General features: G+C 45.9%; 1 protein-coding gene and 1 long non-coding RNA gene across 2 annotated transcripts in view; one reads left to right on the plus strand and one right to left on the minus strand.

Moving 5' to 3' along the window:
* Nucleotides 1–15,663, plus strand: part of NAV2 (neuron navigator 2) — a 703,917-nt gene that overhangs the window by 251,528 nt on the left and 436,726 nt on the right. The window lies entirely within an intron of this gene.
* Nucleotides 2,498–15,663, minus strand: part of LOC118973982 (uncharacterized) — a 50,565-nt gene continuing 37,399 nt past the window's right edge. Inside the window, exons 2-3 of the long non-coding RNA XR_005063549.2 lie at nt 3,390–3,535; nt 2,498–2,631 (exon numbers count right to left, since the gene is read on the minus strand). This is a non-coding gene — a long non-coding RNA (uncharacterized lncRNA). The remainder of the gene's footprint in view (nt 2,632–3,389; nt 3,536–15,663) is intronic.

Genomic DNA, 15,663 nt, shown 5'->3' on the forward strand with positions numbered 1-15,663 from the left:
CGGCTTCTCTGGGCATCATGCCTGGCTCGTGGCTGGGGTTTTGCAATCTGCAGGTGGAGATTGCTCTGTGATTAAAAGCCAGTGCACTGTGAGACATCTAATTAGCCATCATCTTCCCAGGAGACAGTTCAGTTGTGTAATTTTTATTCCCATACTGCACACACCCTCCATCAGCAAGAGAGCTTGGGCCAATCTTTCACTAGCCTTGTTGTTTGTTTGTATTCTGTCTGTGCCCACAGACCCGCTTCTCATCTTTTCATGGCTCCCAGCCACCAGGGAACATGCCCAAGGCAGCCAGGGTCGGGGTACAGGGAATAGTTTGCACATTTTGTTTCAAAGACCCATCTCCAAGACCAATGCACTGAGAGCATGTGTATTGGCTGAATCTCCTGTCTGGCTCAAGGGGGAAAGGCCCGTGGCTGATACTCCTCTTCACCGCCTGTTTACAGGGAAGGCTTGGGGTGGTATAAGGGACACTAACAGGATCAATTGTTTTCATCACACAGGACCCATCTTTGTCATGGTCTACTTCACCCCTGTGAGCCTCAGCTTCCTTATCAGTTAAATCAGGACACTAATACCTTGCATCACAAGGCTGTTGCAAGTTCTATCTTTCAACATGTATTTATTATGTTCTCCCGGATGAAATAATGTTCATAGTAGAGCTTTGCAAACTGAAAGTGCTGTCTAGAGGGGAGTGATTCTCACAATTGTGGTTTGTCCTTGATTATTCAAGGACTTTTTATCAAGTTTAGATTATCCAGCCTCATTATTATGAGATGATCATGCTGGCCAACCTCTTCCCGCCTGCTGTTGCATGTTCTGTGGTTTTCGTCTGGGTCAGTTCAAAGAGCCTGATCCTCGGAGCAAGCTCAGTAGGAAGACACTTGCATCCTGAAGCTATTATTGATGGCGGCTGTTACTATCCCGTTGGGATATGTATTTGACCTCTCTCTTACTTAGGAAGCCAAGTGCTCAGTGCTGAACTAGAAGCCATGGGTACTATAAAAGAAATAGAGGTCCCTGAGTTCTACACACTCCTTCTAATTGCAAGGGCAAAGATCCATACAGCACTTAGGAAGCAGTGTCTTTATGAGCAAAGTACTTTCTAAGCACTTTTTCCCATAAGCTTCTCATCCAAACCCTGTAAGTGGGTGTTAGTAGTTTTACCTCATAGATGAGGAAACTGAGACCTTGAGAGTTTATCCCTTATCTGAGGCCACACAGCTGGTAAGTGGTACAGTCTGAGGAAACTGCCTCCCTTTGACATGATTCTAAGATTATCTGTCCTGTGTCTACTTCCCCTCTAGACTCTGGGCTCCTGGCGGGGGGCAGGAGCTATTTCTGTTCATCACAGTGCCTGGCAGAGGCCCCCTCTTAGGATGCTGGCCCTTGACATAGCTCATTCTAGGCCCCAAACTCCCCAGTTTCTCTCCTAACCTCCCCTTCTAGTCACATCCAGAAGGACTTTTGCCTTCCTGATCTACAAGCCAGCAATTCAGGGGCCTCTGCTCAGCTGCCAGGTTGTTGAGGCAAGTGAAGACTTGACCGGGGCCTGGGGTTCCTGGCCGAGTTCCTGGATCTGTCTTCCCAGACAGAGGGGGAGGTCCCTGGCATTCAGGACCCTGGGCCCTTACCTGCCAGCAGGAGGCTGCGCCACTCATGGCTGCCAGTAAAGACAGAGCCCAGGAGGCCTGGTCAGTGGTTGCCTGGGGGTTGAGAAATGTGCTGGCTCCATTCTCATTCCTTCGTCTGAGAAATCAGGGGAACCTGACCCAACAACCCAGCATTTGTTTCCGCAGCGTCCGAGACAGCCATGCAAATCAGGCCTGCCTGACAGAGCCCAGGCCCAGGGAAAAGCAGCCTATTCATTTACTTTCCGCCTCAGTCCATGTTCAGTGGGCTACTGCCAGGAGAAAAGTTCTGAGTGTTTTGCTTGGGCCAGGACAAATGTGCAGGCCTTCTCTCTGTGCAGGGCCTAGGCACTGGGTGCCATGGAGAAACCGGGCTTATCTGGTTTCTGCGTTTGTTCCTTGAACTGCACTGGGAGGAGCCCCTGCTTAGAAGACTTGTCTAGTTGGATTTCAGCTTGGGCACTTACTGGCTGTGTGACCTTGGGCAAGTCACATAACTTCTCTGAGCCTGCTTCATTATTTGCCAAATGGGGATAATAGCAGCAAACTTACAATGTTATTGTGAGGACAGACTCACTGAAATAACATATTTAAATTACCGGACACATAGTAGATGTTTAATAAGGGTACATCTTTTCTCCTTTCATGCCATGCCAAGGTTTCCTAACTTTCTCTCACCTATGTCCACAACAAGCAGAAAAACCAGAGCTCCTGCTTCTATGCTAACTACTGTTCAGCAGGTTTGCTGATTTCCAGATAGCCTGTGCTGCTACACCTAGTTGCCCCCACATTGTCCTCAGCACACACATGTGATTGAGGTGGCATTGTAAGTTATAATCAAGGAACAGCCATTCATAAGTCTATATACTAACATTCCATTTATTCATCCAGGTGTTCATTCATTCAAAAAATTTTTATTCAACTTCTTCTGAGAAAGGCCCATTGATGACTCTGCTATCCTTCACAGCCTCAGAATCCATTACTTCTAGCCATGTCTCTAGGAGGAAAATGAAAGAGCTTTCAGTGAGTACACAGCAGTATCTCCATCAACCTGTATGAAGAGTTTCTAGGAGTTGGGGAAAATTGGTACACAAGTTATACAACAGAGAGGCAAGGGATGTGGTTGTACTTGTGGGCAAGACTAGAGTGTGCTGGTGATACAGGCCAAGCTAAGAAGTTTGGATTTTATCCTGAAAGTAGTAGAGAATTATCAAAAATTTTAAGCAGAGGAGTGGTATAATCAGATTTGCTCTTTAGACCAGTTTCTCCAGCTACAGTGTTGAGGATAGATTAAAGAGAAAGGCTGGGGACAGTAGAACCAGTCTAGTAATCCAGGACATTTTACCTAAAGGATAGGTAAGAAGCGGGGATTGACAGAGGAGGAGGAATTGAAAGTTGTCCAAAGCGGTGGTCTCGGTCATTAACTGGTCAGTGGTTGAAATGTAGTGAAGCCTCAAATAGCTTTTGGGTCCAGGTCCAGTTCAACAGCTAATTGAATCTCATGCTCATGAAATTATAGTCAACACAGAGCAGCTTATGTGAGTGCTTTGTTTCCATGAGCCTGAATTTCATCTGTTGGGACCTGGTTAATAGATTTGGTCAGCATTTGGAGAAATCAGAGATATTTGAGTTGTTCTCTGAACATCTGTCTCTTTTTTCTGTTTTCTATGTCAGTTTCCCAAAACCTTTGTCTCCCCTTAGACAGAAGCAAGGACTTGCCCCTGATTTTCAGTGGGAAGATGGAGATATCCTTACCCTTGGAGAGGGCCTTGGGGTCTGTGGCTTTTTATGCTTGCCATCTTCTAGAAGGCCCCACCTGTAACTCAAAGTCATCTCACCCAGGAAGGGGCCCTGCTGGCCACAGGTCTGGAGCCCAGGAGTCTTCCAGCTTGCTTCACACTCTGAAAGAGAAGAGGTTCAAGTCTCCACAACCAGTTCTTTCCTTAGAATCTTTATGTATTCTTTTACTTACTCTGAATGATTCTAGAACCTCAGTCTTATACCTTTCAGTAAATATTCGAGATCCACTTGATATAGACCCCCACCTCATGAAATGTGATAATGAGTTTCCTCTTAAGAGAAGGGATCTTCGGTGCTGGAAGCTGAAAATATTTGAATGAGTCAGGTGTGGTCCCAGGGTTTCTCATCAGTTCCAAGTTAAGGCTTCTGTGAAGCAGCTTGTAAAAGTACCTCTGGCTCTTGTTTTTCTGCTCCATCCAAGAGTTGGGGTTTAGTCTCCTGGCCACATGGCAGGCTATGAACTTCTGCCTGGCCTGACCTCCAGTCTCTATTTCACAAACTACTGGCATTACCTCCATTTCGGTCTCTGATTCTCACACCTCTTTTCAGCCCTAGTGTACCTCATGCTCACAAACCCCTTACACCTTTCCCCGTCCCAAACCATCCTGCCAGTACTGACACACACAAGGTGGTTTGGGATCCTTTGTAATCAGTGGGAGTTTTTTTTTTTTAGTTTCCAGGAGACTGCTTAGAATTGGCTTTTATTTCAGGTATAGATTTCTGAGTTAGTAAACATAGCTATCACTTATTGAACACTTCCTATGTAATAAACACTCTGCAATTTATTTTACTGAATCCTCTCAATACTCTTGGGAGGTACATCTTGATGCTTGCAAGATTGTTTGTTTCAAACTCCCTTCTCTAGGAATTCCTTCCGCAAATCCATATGGTTTCAGCAGGAGCTACTAGATTTCTGTGTGACCCCACCCCTTGGGCCACGTGATTGATCCCAGGGGGAGCACCTGACAGAGGTTAGGCCATCATCCCCTTCCCTGGGAAGTTTGGTACTGGGACTGAAAGAATAAGATCAATTTCTCTCTCAGTGTCTGAACAGTAATAAGTAAAAACACAGTGATCTTCATAGCCTTGCTTTCTACCATCTTAACCAAAATAAACCCCAGCTTTGGGCTTTAGAAAGCACAACTTCCTGGAAGCAATAGTGTGGTAGAGTAAGACAGATATGGTTGAGTAAAACAGACCAGAGTTTGCCAATTACTGGCAATGTGGTTTTGGCCAATAACACTAACACTTACTGAGCCCTTACTATGTACAGGCATTGTTCCAAATAATTCACATGCAGGATTATATACATTATACATTTGTCCTCACAATAATATAAGATAATTTCATCCCTACTTTTTGCCCCTGAGAACACTAAGGCCCAGCATAGTTATCAATGTGCTCAAATGTACACAGGTGGTTAGATACATCTCTTTAAGTCTTAACCATCTGGAAGTAGAGAGAATACCAGCCCTTGTGTGGAAAAGAAGTAACATAGCAGGCTGAGACTGCTATTCTTAGAAAGGTCTACTTGAAAGTTGACCCTTATCTGGTAGATTTCTGGAAGGTTCCCACCATTCCCTGATAAGGATGGCTCACTATTTCTAAAATGTTTGTGCAAACAATATAGTTTTTACTTGAAGACTCCTGACATATCTCTACTTCAGCACTGTTGCATGAGGTAGAGGCTCAAGCAGACTCATCATTTTGAAGAGGGTTTGGTCACCAGGAGTGCCTATGAAATGATTAGACCCTTTGTGAGCAGTCCCACATGGAGGGTACAGCCTGCACAGTGCCATGAGGAGGCCCTGGAGCCCTTCCACCACCATCATTGTTACTCTTTTTAACCCCCCAACAATTCTTTAAGACTGGCATCCTACGTAGAAGGGCAAAATACTTCTAGATATTTTTTATTAACAAAGGAAGTATTTATTTCAAGAGGGTTCCCAGTTTTTAATAAGGTTGTGCATGGGGAACACACACTTTCCATTGCTGTATTTTTAAGTTGATTCTCTGGGAAACTGAGTACCACAGGCCTGCTGATGAGGTGGTAGCAAAAACAAACCCATTGCTAATAGAGGCCTTAGTGGTCTCCAGCATCCTTCTCAGAGGGGAAACGGAGGCTCCTAGGAAAGCAATTTCCTGGGTGTCTTATGGACAGCCCATGGCAGAGTGAGGCCCGGCTCCAGGGCTGGACACAGTTTTACCCTGTTGCCACCCTCTTCCAGTTGTCCCAGTGGAGCCAGGTGACCCCACACTGACCAGCTTTATGTGTGATCAGGGAGATGGAGTGAAAAGTGGGGAACATGTGGAGAAAAGGCCCAACCGTTGGAGTCCCCTCCTAGGAATTGGCAACAGGGTATAAACATTCAGTTCCATCTAAGACCTGGGTGGCAGCCAAGGGATGGCTTATGTGAATTCAGCAGGGCTAAGGGAAAGGAGTGAAGGTGACCAACGGCCTCCTGTTTTGCTCCTCAGAATCAGTGTGTGTACATATATAAAGCCAGATCTATAAGCGCCAATAAAGAAGGCAGAACCCGTTAAGCCAGTAATTGAATTCAAAACACCATTCGGGCTTTAAAGCATCTAAATGGTTCAGGACAAAGTGGGACATGGGGCTTAAGTTACCCAGATAACAAATTCCATCTCATAACTTGGTCATCTGGGATGGTATTTCCCAAACTGGAGCTATTGATAGTAGGTGTTCCAGGAAGAACAGTTGCTTTGGTCGATAAGTTTAGGTAATGCACTAGTCAACCAAGTAGAATGGCCATCTTTACTGTAAGATTTGTCAGAGCCAGCTCATGTGCATTGTGAAACTCTAAGACAAGGTGGGAGTATACTATTATAGTACAATATGTACATATGTATGTGCATATATATTTTTCTATAACATGTGCATTTATATATACATATATATATATGTATGTGTATGTGTGTGTATATATATATATATAATACACTGTATATAATACTGTATATTATAGTACACAGCATTGCCCAGACTTATTCACCTAAAGGTCTCATTTGTCATACAATATCTTATGGTGCTATCATTTCAGAGCCTGCTTTGGGAAACAAAGTTTTGGATGGTGTTAGCCATCCCTTAGACCTAAGAGAACATTTTAGGACAAAAAGATAATTCTACAAGGAGAATGGTAATGCTAAAAGGACAGGGTTTAGCCAGCCCAGTTTTCTGGATCAAGTGGCTGGGTTATTAGCTAAGAGATACAAAGGTAGGGCTCAATAAAGATGAAATCTTGGCTTCTGGTCCTTTGGGGATTCCCTGAGCCTGAAGTCCAAGATCCACACCCAGGTGTCACACTTATAAAGGACATTGTGACTGATAGAGCTCAGCACCACCAAAGGAGACCTCTCCAGGGATGGCTTTTGTCTACCTGTCCCATCGGCAGGCGGACTCTATAACTGGTCAGCTCACCATCCAATGAAAGCAGGGGCTGATGGCCTCCTGCGGTGGGGAAGGGTAAATTTACACTCTAGTGAGAAGTGATTTCGAAGGTTTCTCCCAGCCCTGGGATTTTTGACTCTAGACATTAGACTTTGTAAAATTGACTGATGATAGTATTCTTCAGTCTTCTTACCCACTATGTTCAATCTATTAGCAATTCCCTAATTTCTACCTGCACATGACTCTCAAATCCACCCACTTGTCTCCACCTCCACTGCCATTACCCTAGTCCAAGTGACCCTCATCTTCCACCTAGAGTGCTGCAGTGATGACTTAATTGATTTCTCTACTCCTATCCTCTTCTAACCTGTTTCTCAAAGCCATCAGTGGGTTAAGACTGTTGGAGGAAGGGCAGGCTCCTCACCACGACCCTCAAGGCCCTCCCTGAGCTGCCTAAGCCCAGCTGGCCCATCTCCCCTTTGCTCACTTTGCTGTAGCCATGCTGGCCTCCACAAACACAGCAGCTCTCACCACCTTCTGCCATCTGCGTTTGCCACTCCTTCATGGGAAGCACGGCTCCCTCTGCAATCTGCATGGCTGGCTCCTTCTCATCCTTCAGGTTTTGGCTCAACTGTCATCCCTCAAAGAGGCTTCTGTGGTCACCCTATCTAGGCTAACACAGCTTCCATCCCCATGGCCTCCATTTACTCTCTCAGTCTCCCTAGAACTTTGCCTGTTTCCTTCCCAGTACTAATAATAATTGGAAGTCTCCCCCATCCCTCCCTCCCATTGCCATCTGAAATGTAAGCTCCAGAGGGGCAGATACTTTGTTTATGCTGCTAGAATGTCCCTTCTAGAATGGTGCCTGCCAAATAGTAGGTATTGAAAATATTGGTTGAGTTAGTGAATTAATTAATGACCACTTTATATTTATTGGGGGACTGGCAAGGGGGGCAGGGGCAGGGATTCTCCTGGTTGGCTGCCTTAGGTGAAGAATGCAAGCCATGAGGACCCACGGGAGCTCCCTATGGCTCCATGTTCCCATAACAGGCTGTGCCCACAAAGGACTCCCCATCTTCACCTACCCTTCAAGTCTCAACTCACCCTGCCCAGGAACACTCTGAGGAGGGGGCCATGATCCAAATAAGTTCTGGAGTGTTTCACCAGCCCTGCACCAAGAGACAAAGGCTTTTCCTAAGTGTGAGAATTGCTCTTACTGCCTAAGGGTATCTTCCTCCCTGCAGGACTTTATAAGCAGACAGACTTGCATCTTTCTGGGACTGCTTTGAGCAGACTTCCATCTGGAAATGGAGAATGAGACAAGCTAGGGACTTAGATGACCTCAGGAATTCCTTCCTGATCCTGATGGCTCAATTCTTGTCAGAGCTGGAGTTCCGCTGCTGGATTCTCCCTGTCCCCTAAATTATCTGCTTTGACTTCTTCCTCTCCACCTGGGCTCTGGATGCGCCAAGGCACTGTGCACTGAGTCGACGGCTTTGATTAAGCAGCTTTGATCTCTGTTGAGCATCGGAATAATATCTTTGCTCTCAGCATCTGTGCCAATTCCCGAAATAGTTTAGCACAGCCAAGCAGGAGGGGGGCTGGTTTGCAAAGTGTATTATATGAGAGATTTAAAAAGAAAAGGCAGCTGCAAACAGTCAGGGGTGTGTGTGTGTGTGTGTGTGTGTGTGTGTGTGTGTGTGTGTGTGTGTGTATGAGCACGAGCTTGTGCCTTTGTATGTGTGTGTGCATTCATGTGAATGTGGGCACCCGAGGCCCCTGGGAAATGACTGCCACGCTGTCAGCATACAACACCCCTGTGTTCACAGCGGCTGCCTGCTGCGAGAGAGTGGGCAGCTTGCAGCAGTCAGCTCCTTGAGTCAAGTAGCAGTCCTGTTGGAGAAACAGAAACATCAAAGGCTTTTGCTTCCATTTACTTGTCTTTTGCTTGTTTTCACTAAGGCATTTGGTGACTGTGCCAGGTTACCTTCCACATGGCTATCCACCTGGTGTGGGCTGTGGGTGTGTGTGTGCAGGGGGAGTGGCCATGCATGTCACATATGGCTGTGTCAGTGCTTCTAAGTATCTGTGCTGTCTGGGCACATGCTTACTGTGAAACTGGTATGTAACCACCTCCATGTAATTAAACACGTATCTTGGGCTGGGAAGTAGGTATCCTGTGTGCATACACTACAATGCCCTCCTGTGTGCTCTCCCATCCAGGCATGAGAATGTTGATGCCTGGGGAGGAGCGGGTGGGTGTGCACACATATATCCATGGATTGGCATGCTGGGGTGGTGTGCACACACGTTCATGTGCATGTGGCTGTCTTTTTGTGGGTTGGGTTGTCCTGGAGGGGGATGGTGTATTATATGCATATGGCAGAAGGATGGGTGTGTGGTTACGTTTGCATGGGGTAAACTTCAGAAATGAATGCTAGAGAGGTGTTTGATGTCAGGGCATTTTGAACTGGTAAGTCGTCATTTCCTCCCATTTGGTGGCCAACCCTTGGGAGCTTTGTCCTTATCTATAGCTCCTCCACATTCACCAGTGGAAGAAAAACTCTCCGTCTGGGCCCCTTTGTTCCTCCATAGGAAGCATTCTTTGGTGCTGGGTGTTGCTGCAAGAAGCCTTTGTTCCTACAGTGGCCACAGGCTGGTGGGTATGAATTTATGCATCTACAATAACCCCTTGTGGTGAAGGCCTTTGTACTGAAGCTGAGGGAAGTGGGAGCCGGGAGGCAGGCTGCGGTCTAACATTCCTTCTGATCCAGCTATTCATGTGGGTTCCTTTGCTTAGAGGATCCCCCAGCTGTGGGTCATGGAGCAGCCATGGAAGCCAGGCCCTGGCTGAAACCAGGAGAATAAGACCCTGGGAAGCCATTTCTGGGGCCATTAAGGGGTCTGGGCCTACAGGCAGAGGTCCAGAAATGACCAGAGTGTGGACCTCAGCTTGCTGGGTTTCAAGCTAAACAAGGAGAAAGTAGCCAGCCGAAGTGGGACCAGAAAAGGTCCCAAATCAGGACAGATGGGCCATCAGGCCAGGGAAGACTATAATCAGAACACTGTGAGAAGAACCAGTTTATGGCATTATGTGTGGCCCAGGGGGGCCTTGACTGAAGGTCGCATCTGGTATTTCTCAGTGGTGGCTGCCTGGAGCACTATATTAAAAAGCCTTCTCAGGCCAACTACATTCTTAAGAGGAGAAGAAGATGAGTGTATCAGTTTCCTAGTGTTGTTGTAACAAATTACAGACATTTTGTGGTTTAAAACACCACAATTTCTCTTCCAATTCTGGAGGACAGACATCCACCCCAGTCCTCACTGGGTGAAAACCAAGGTGTCATGAGGACGCTGTTCCTTCTGGAGGCCCTAGGGGGGACTAACATTCCTTCTGATCCAGCTATTCACGTGGGTTCCTTTGCTTAGGGGATCCCCCAGCTGTGGGTCACGGAGCAGCCATGGAAGCCAGGCCCTGGCTGAAACCAGGAGAATAAGGCCCTGGGAAGCCATTTCTGGGGCCATTTCCTTGCCCTTTTTAGATTCCTTGGTGGGTGGCCATCACCCCACTCTTCAAAGCCGGCAGTGGCCAGCCAAGTCTTTTCACACTGCATCTCTACCCTGGGCCTACTCAGATTATCAGCATCGTTTCTTTATCTCAAGATCCTTAAACTAATCACATCTGCAAAGGGCTTGCTGTGGCACATGACATACTCACAGATGACAGTGACTGGAATGTGGCCGTCTTTTACTGGCCGTAATCCTGCCCTCCACAGTAGGGAGAGATTACTAATGTGTGTCACGGCCCTTGTAGGAGTTTGGGGTGATAAGAAGGCCACATGTTCACCAATCCTGGTCGAGTTAGATAAGGGACATCAGCAAGCCTGGGAGGGATGAGAAGAAAAAGGAACCAAAATTTATTGAGCCTTTATTATGTGCCAGGCATGCATTATATGATTCAAAGCCACATGTCATTTTATTACTACCACAACTCTTTGATAAGTAGTATTTTACAGCAGAGAAACCTGGAGCCCAGAGAGGCTGGGGTCTCAACCAAAGTCGCCGAGCTGATTAATGACAAAGGTAGAAATTAAAAACCAAGTCTGACTCCAAGCTACACCATGGCTGAGGCAGAGAACAGGGGCAGCTTCTGACATGGCCATCATGTCCTTTAGAGTCAGTTTGGCTGTGGGCCCTGGTGCTGCCCTGGACTGGTGACAGCACCTGACACAGAGCTTTTCTCTGGATCCATGCCCACCTTGCAGATTAGCCCCTGGCTTTGCAAGAGGAGTTGAGTGAGAGGCCAGGGCAGGGGGCTTCAGCCCCATCAGCAGAAATGCTAATGACCTCCCTAGTGAATGTCAGAAAACCGCACACCCAGCATCTATGAGTGTGACTTTATGCAAACGTGGTTTGCGTTCCAATTGTGTTTACTACCGACCTTGAGGGGCTGTGGAGTGAGGCCAACTGAGAAAAAATAGAGGTGTGGAGTGGGAACTATGTTTCCTTTCATACAAATATTCTAATTGGCACATCAGGACTATTTGAAATGGGGCAGAGGAGGCCATCAGGCTGGCTTTTTGTCTTCTGGGTGGAAGGTGTTGAGTAGATACATCTGGCAGGCAGTCATGTGGACTTATGACCACAGCTGAGCTGAGGCTCTGCGGCAGTGTGTGCCATGTGCTCCAAACTGCTAGAGGTCAGAAGGCAGAAGGGAAGGTGGGCTCAGAAGAGTAGGGTGCAGGGTCTAGGGAGCTCCCTGGGATAGGGTTATGCTGGAGACAACTGCTAAAGGATGCATATTTAGAAGAAATCATGCAACAATTTTCAAATAGCAGCTATTTTCCAAGTACCATGCTAGGTACTTTAAATATAAAATCCTCAGTCCTATTAGCAACACTATGGTGTATGTATTGTTGATTTCTCCAGTTTACACATATGGACCATGAGCCCCGGAGAGGTTAAGTAACTTGCACAAAATCACCCAGCCTGAATGTGGCAGAGGCAGCACTTGAAATGAGGTTTACCTTACTCTCTAGCCCAGGTCTTCTCAAGCACAGGAAGGTGACACTAGCCCCCCTGAACCCACAGACTCCAGAGTCCCTGAAGGATGTGCTACAGGCAGGGTTATGGGGTGGGCAGGAAAGCTGGCCCCTCCTGCACCAAGCAGAGGCAGGGTGAGAGATGGTACTTTCCCTCTGGGGCCCTGGCTTGAGCTGTTACGGCCTGCTGTCTGTGGGTCTGTGGTCAGGACAGCCCTGATACATTTCCCTTGGCCAGCTGCTCTCAAAACTAGGGTCTTGGTGGGGATGGGGCTGAGCATACACATGCCTGCATATGTGTGCATCTGTCCACTGTCACACTTTCACGACTCATGGCCTTCTGGCAGACGTGGAGAAGCCAGAACCATACCTCAGTTGATGCCACCATGAGACAGTATGGAGTAGTCCTCAGGTCAGACCTAGGGTTAAAGCTGCTCTTTGCCCCCTGAAATGTCCCTGTTGCCCTGATCCCCCCAAACCTAGAAATTCAGAAACCTAATTGCATACAAAATGAGCATCTGCTGGCTGGTTGGTATGTGTCTCTGACCCTGCACCCACCAGCAGCAGCAGCACCAGCACCATCCTCCATCATCATTCCAGCTTGGAGACAGGCAGTATGACCCCCTTCTACAGATGAGGAAACTGAGGCTCCGGAAAGAGAAATGGCTTGTGAAGCTTCTACAGCAAGCAGGGCGCAGCAACAGTGCTTGGAACCAGAAGTTCCAGCTCTCAGACCTGGGCGCCCCTCCACACCCTGTTGCCTCTGTGGCCAGTCCCTCTTAGGCAGTGAGCCCTGACCACTGATGGATGTGGAATGGAGGCAGGGTCCGGCCTCTGATCCACCTTTCCTGGGGCTGAAGGGGGGGAGAGGAGCTGGCCCTGTGGAGCTCTGGCTCTTCTGGTTGTGGCTGCTTCAGGGAAGATTTGGAAAGTACCCGTCATGGAGCACCTGTTGTGTGCTAGATACAGTGTAGGACTTTTAACATGCATGCTTCCCTCCATGTTAGAAAGATAGTATTAGTCTCATTTTACAGATAAATGAGAGGTGAGAGGCTCGGACAGTTTAGTAGCTTCCTGGTGCATGTGTGGGGTGGAGCCCCTCTGTGAGGGAGGGTGGCCTAATTGTGCGGTATGTGGAGCTGGCAAGGACCTGTGCATGAGAGCCAGTTGTTAATTTTGAAAGAATTTTGTGAGCTACTTGTTAAAAGCAGTCTTATTAAAAATTAAATGATATAACCTAAAATTAAATGCACTGCATTAAAAACAAAGGTAATAAATAACTCAGAACTCATCAACTCCTTAATTATTTTACTACTCCCTATGCTTTTGAAGTCATTTAGGTCTATTATTTTAGTTTGTTGGAAATACTACTTAAAAGACTAAGTAATGGTTTGCTGCATGCATCTATTTCCAGTGCCACACTCAATGATGTTACATTTGTGGCTTGAAATGAGTTATGGGAGTAGTATTTATACCATAGACATTGGCAGACCATCCAAGTCAGTGCTGGTTTTATTTTTCCAGGAGAGACACCTGTTAAATATTTACCTGCACACCACTGCCTGATAGGCCTCAACTGTGTCATGTTTCAAGATGGACCCAGTAATTCAGAGGAAGGGGCCCAGGATCATGAGACCGAGTAGCCCAGTCCCCACTGAGGTTGGCTCTGTGCTTGGCTGGGTGCTAGCTTTGATCCCACTGTCACTGCTGCTGGAGCTAAGATGTGCTAGGTAGGACCAGTCCTAGAGAGTGGCTGGTGACAGGGACCCCAAGACATCGTAAAGGTGTGCTCTTTCTGCTCTGTTCAGTATTCAGGATAACAAAGGTAATGTCAAACATTTGTCTTTTGAAAATCAAGCCCTGGCAATGACACAATTCAACACTTGTCCAATGATTAACTAAGTGTAGGGAAATCAGAGAATGCTGATAAGTCAAAAGGAAGTAAAAATTACCCAAATTTCTGTCACTTAGAAAAAAACTTCTGTTAACATTTTGACATATTTCTTACGTGATATCTTTCTATGCTTTCTGTGAACACTTGTAAAGGATAATATTTCACTTAATGTTTTATAACTGGCTTTTTCTTTTCATCCAACATTATAAGTATCTTTCCACATTAATTTTTATGGCATCTATTTTAGCGGCTGTATAGTATTCTATCCTATAGACTTATAATGTCTCCTGTTTTAGGGCATTTAGATTAATTCCAGTTTTTCTCTAGTATAAACCGTGCTGGAAGGAACATCTGGTCACTCAATCCTGTATCTCTGGAGGATAAGTTCTCTAGAGTCAGATTGCTGTAATAAAGGATAATACAATTCAATATTTGCATCTGGCAGTGGGTTAAACATTCATACCACTGTCACTATTTAATCTGAGATTGAACCAAAGAGGTGTAAGGGACTCATTTTTTTAAAAGGATCTGGAGAGAATATATTATAAAGAACAGTTATAACTCAATATTAAGATAAAAGTACAGTTAAACATTGGACAAAATATTTTATCAGACACTTGACCAAAGCAGGTATAGGAATAGCAAATAAGCATATAAAGACACTCAACATCACTGATAATCAGGGAAATTCAAAACAAAATCATAACAAGATACCTCTGTATGCCCATTAGAACACTAAAACACAAAAGTGTGACAAACACCAAGTGTTGGCAAGTATGTAAGGCAACTGGAACCTTTTTATATTGCTGGTGGCAATGTGAAATGAGGCCACCACATTAGAAAATAGTTTAGCTGTTCTTATGGAGTTAAATGTATATTTACCATATGTTATGGGTTGAATTGTGCCCCTCCGAAAGGCATGTTGAAATGCAAAGCCCTGGTACCTGTGACTGTGACCTTATTTGGAAATAGGGTCTTTGCAGATGTGATCAGCTTAAGATGAGATCATTAGGATGGGCCCTAATCCAATATTGCTGATGTCCTTATAAGAAGAGGGAAATTTGACACAGACACAAAGAAGAGAATGCTAGTGAAGACAAGACAGAGAGGGAAGGCGGCCACATGAAAACGGGCAGAAAAACTGGAGTCATACTGCCGCAGCCAGCGCTGGGCTGGGGCTGCCCGAAGCCAGAAGGAGCAAGAAAGAACCCTCCCAGCAGAGGCTCAGAGGGAGCAGGGCCCTGGTAGCACCTGAATTTCAGACTTGAAACCAACAGCTGTGTGAGATAATACATTTCTATTGTTTTAAGCCACCCAGTTTTGGATACTTTGTTCGACAGCGCCAGGAAACTATACCCACTTGACCCAGAGCTCCCCTGCCTAGGTATTTCACCAGAAGAAATGAAAACATAAAGTTATGCAAAACACTTGTTTCCATCTGATCATAGCAGCTTTATTTATAATAGCGCCAAAGTGGAAACAGTCCAAATATCCAACACGGAGCAAGGGATATGCAGGTTGTGTTACCTTCATGCCATAGAGTACTACCCACCAATTAAAAGGAATGAACTATGGATACGTGCACCAACATGAGTGAATCTAAAAAATATGCTAGTGATAGAAGCCAAGCAAGAAGACTATGTACAGAATGAGTACACCATCTGTACAAAATGCTGCAAGAGAAAAATACAGTCTTCAATGACCAAAACCAAAAAGTGGAGCTTTCGGGTAATGGAAATACCTGTATCTTGACTGGGGTGCTGGTTACACAGAGTTGCATTTGTAAAAGCTCATTGAACCGAGCACTTATAATGGGTACCTTTTATTCCATGGAAATTATTTCTCAACAAAATTGACCTGAAGAGGGAGAGCTATTTGCTCAGG

Source organism: Manis javanica, chromosome 11, assembly GCF_040802235.1.
Source record: "Manis javanica isolate MJ-LG chromosome 11, MJ_LKY, whole genome shotgun sequence".
Classification (NCBI taxonomy): domain Eukaryota; kingdom Metazoa; phylum Chordata; class Mammalia; order Pholidota; family Manidae; genus Manis; species Manis javanica.